We start from the raw sequence: 4,648 nt of genomic DNA on the forward strand, positions 1-4,648 counted from the left end.
CGGTGGGACTTGTCTTTTTCTTTTTCATTTTGAACAGTTTCTACTGCTGTGTCTTCAGGGTCAGTATGTTCTCTTCTGTGGCGCCTCATCTGCTCTCAATCCCAGTTTTTGTTTTTGTTTCTTTAATCTCCCCAAGTTTTGAGATTTTCTTTAGGCCTTATCTCTTCTTAATATGCTCCTGCCTCCCTCTGCCATCTCAATATAGGGAGTACAGTTAAATGTCTGAATGTCCTTTCCTACTAATTCTGTCATCTGTCATTTGAGTGTGTGTGGGGGGGTGGTCATTCCTTGGTCTCTTTCTTGATTCTTACTATGCCTGGTAAGTTTTGATTGGACACCAGACACGGGGAATTTTATCTTGTTTCGTACAGACTATTTTTATGTGCCTTCAAATTCTTGAGCTTAATTCCGGAACACATTACTTAGAAACAGCTGCATCCTGGGGCGCCTGGGTGACTCAGTCAGTTAAGTGTCCAACTCTTGATTTCGGCTCAGGTCGTGATCTCACGGTTGGTGGGATGGAGCCCTGGGTCAGGCTCTGTGCTGACAGCAGGGAGCCTGCTTGGGATTCTCTCTCTCTCTCTCTCTCTCTCTCTCTCTCTCTCTCTCTCTCTCCCTCCCTCCCTCCCTCCCTCCCTCCCTCTCTGCTCCTCCCCTCCTCACACTCTCTCTGAAAATAAATAAACAAACAATAGAAACCAATTTGACAATAAACTTCATATATTGAAAAAATAAATAAACATTAAAAAAAAAAAAAGAAAGAAAGAAAGAAAGAAACAGCTAGATCCTTTCAAAGCTTACCGTTTTCAGCTTTGTTGGCCAGGACCAGCCACCCTTAAGTTCAGGGCCGCTGTGGCCCAACTTGTGAGGCAATGTCTCAGTATTCTGGGTGCTCTACCTGATGCCCAAGTCAGAAAACTGTTCTGGAGCCTTATCTACAACAGATGCTCTAGACATCCAGGTGTAAAAGATCGTGCAATCCATCTCAGCCTTCGCACTCCTAACGGTAGCATCAGCCCGAGTGGTTATCTGGTGTGCGCCTGATGTTTCCAATACACAATATGGATTTAAGCAGGACTCCTAACGAAGACTTTGCTTCATCAGTTATGCACACTCTCTCTTATAGAGTCAACCCTTCCCATTCCACAAACCAGTTCCCTCCCGCTAAAAAAAAACCCTCGTTTTCCTCTCAAAACACAAAACAAAGCTTCCCCTGCCCCTCCAAAATGTTCTTGGTCACACTCTTCTCCCCTGGCTGGGCCCTCTCTTTTCACTTGGGACCACCCCCCTTGCGGCACACTCATCAACATTCACCGTGTTGGCTTCGCATTCTGACCTCTCTTCGACCCATCGCATGCCGACTGCTCCCGGCTGAGGTCGCCACAGGTTTCCTAAGTGCCAATGTGGCCCGTTGTGACTCCGGCCCGTTGAGGAGGAGGATTTAGCTTGCTCACCCCTCCCTTCTGTGGAAATTCTCCCTGCCTTGGCTTCCCTCACACAACCTTCCAGCCCTCCTACCTTCTCGTCACTCTTCTTCAAGTCTTTGGAAAATAAAACCTATTTCCCCCGAATTATTAAGGCAAAATACAGTCACTTTAGAACATTTAGCAAATACTTTCCCAGTCTCTCTTCCTGGCCCCTTGTGGCCTTTGCCTCCGAGACACAGCATTTCTCAGGCTTCCAACCTTGGCTCTCTTCCCACCCCACATGTTCTCCCCCGAGCAATCTGAGGAAAATGATCTTCAAACCTCAGTCTCCAGCCCTTACCCTTTTCCCGTCTGTAGATTTACCTTTTCCGTAATTCATTTCATCAAAACAACACAATACACGTAGTTTAAAAAGCCAAAAATGACCAGGCTTGTAACGGAAAACAGCAGCCTTCTGTCTTGTTCCTCCCCTTCCTGTACATTCCCACTCCCAAAGCTACATACCCTACATACACTGTTTCTTGCTTTATCATCTTCGAGGTGATCTAGTGACCTCTACATGGGAAATGGCACTTGGATGTACGTCAGCTTATATTCCCACTCTGTTTCTCCTTCTTTCCGACAGAGTTAAGAGCATGGTTTTTGTTGACATCGTCAGTGTCCGTCTTTTAACTTTATTACCATTGATCACTCCTGCGCCATTTTCTCCCATGGACTTTATCGTTCTTAGAATGAACAGTGCACCTTTTTTAAAAACTCCATTTTCTGTGTCACTATGGCTTAATTCTTTCCGATTCGCCCAAGAGAAGCGTACAATCAGGATACCGTTTCACAGACAGACTGGCTTTTCCATCAGTTACGTTTTCCCCTCACGACATCCCTGCTTGAGCTCTCGCTCCTCCTCTTCCACTCACATCCTCATTGCAAGGACTTTTGTTCCGGGCAGTTTGAGTTCTCTTGCAATTCAACCAGTCCCGGATTCCAGCACCTCGGAGTCTCCCGGGCCAGTCTAACCACTGTGATATTGATGTGGCGTGTTGCTAACTTCAGCCAAACCCACTTCCTTTCAGACATTCGGCACGACACGATGTTACAGTTTAAAACGCGAACGAAAGAGCGCTCGCAGGTATTCTGCCCGGCCCAGCCGAAACAGCAAGTTCTTCAGACCTCCCAGTGCGAGAAGTCCTTGGACTTGATTCTTGATGGCTACCACCAAAAAAAATTAACGACTTAAAAACTTCCTTGACATTTTCAGTCAATACACATCTGGAAAGCATTTTAAGAGGTCCTTTAGTTACACGGCTAAAAACAAAGAACTATTGGCAATGATCTAAATGAGGGTTTTTCATTGACCTAATCAGACAATCTTCTTTGGGGCCCGAGTCTGTTGTGACGCTTGGCCCAAAACAAAAGACACGAGGTCATCAAGCTCTTGTACATATCTGACTCCTGGATCTGTTACAGTGACAGACACACACTGGTAACTACGATCAGGTACTTGAAGCTCCTTTGCTGACAGAAGCTGCCCGAGGAAGGAAGTGCCACTCCATGGGGAGACTGTGCAGTAGCTAACCAAGGGATGAGGGACCACGAAGGAAGAGGTGACATAATAAACCACACACGGCACTGGAGCCTCTATTGGAGGAGGGGTTACCTGCAGCTTGGGTCAGGCTCCCCTGTTAATGCCCATGAGAAGAAAGAATCACATAAGGAAGGGGCGCCTGGGGGCTCAGTCGGTTAAGCGTCTGTCTCTTGATTTTGGCTCAGGTCATGATCTCACGCTTCATGAGTTCTAGCCCTGTGCTGGGCCCTGAAGTGACAGCGCAGAGACTGCTTGGGATTCTCTCCCTCCCTCTCTCTCTCTGCCCCTCCCCGGCTTGTTCTTTCTCTCTCAAAAATAAATACATAAACATTTTTTAAAAAAAGAAGAAAGCATCACAAAAGGAAAAGAGAAATACATTTTTTGGTTTTTTGGGTTTGTTTGGTTTTTTTTTTTCAAAAGATAAGTCAGGTCAGAGTCAGGGAAACCAAAATGATCACATCCAGGACGATGCAGTGGAAGGCAGGGCTCTGTGGGGGTTAGCACAGCACCCACACACCCCATTCCCTGTGAGTGTGTCATTTCAAAGAGGGCACATCTCCATCACTGCTGAATTAACCGAATGCCGTTTTAAAACAGGAGTAATTTGGGGCGCCTGGGTGGCGCAGTCGGTTAAGCGTCCGACTTCAGCCAGGTCACAATCTCGCGGTCCGTGAGTTCGAGCCCCGCGTCAGGCTCTGGGCTGATGGCTCGGAGCCTGGAGCCTGTTTCCGATTCTGTGTCTCCCTCTCTCTCTGCCCCTCCCCCGTTCATGCTCTGTCTCTCTCTGTCCCAAAAATAAACAAACGTTGAAAAAAAAAAATTTAATAAAACAGGAGTAATCTCTTGGGAATGCAAGCTGGTGCAGCCACTGTGGAAAACAGTATGGAGGTTCCTCAAAAAACTAAAAATAGAACTACCCTACGACCCAGCAGTGGCACTACTAGGTATTTACGCAAGGGATACAGATATGCTGTTTCGAAGGGGTATACGTACCCCATTGTTTACAGCAGCACTATCAACAGCAACCAAATGATGGAAAGAGCCCAAATGTCCATAGATGGATGAATGGATAAAGAAAATGTGGTATATATATACAATGGAGTATTACTGGGGAATCAAAAAGAACGAAATCTAGCCATTTCCAACTATGTGGATGGAACTGGAGGGTATTACGCTAAGTGAAATTAGTCAGAGAAAGACAAATATCATAGGACTTCACTCATATGAGGACTTTAAGACACAAAACAAATGAACATAAGGGAAGGGAAACAAAAATAATATAAAAACAGGGATGGGGACAAAACAGAAGAGACTCATAAATATGGAGAGCAAACGGAGGGTTGCTGGAGGGGCTGTGGGAGGGGGGGATGGGCTAAATGAGGAAGGGGCATCAAGGAATCTACTCCTGAAATCATTGTTGCACTATATGCTAATGTGGATGTAAATTTAAAAAATAAAAATTAAAAAAAAAAAAAAAAAAAAAGGAGTAATCTCCGGCACAGGACTTGGGAAAAGATAGAGAAAACAGCAAAGATGATAGAAATAATCATCACATTATCTCCTAAAAGTTGACATGTACACAGTAACCTGTGAACTTTTCTTAAATATTTTACGTTATAGGTGAATATAAACAACGTAA

This window comes from Felis catus, chromosome E3 (genome assembly GCF_018350175.1).
Source record: "Felis catus isolate Fca126 chromosome E3, F.catus_Fca126_mat1.0, whole genome shotgun sequence".
Lineage (NCBI taxonomy): Eukaryota > Metazoa > Chordata > Mammalia > Carnivora > Felidae > Felis > Felis catus.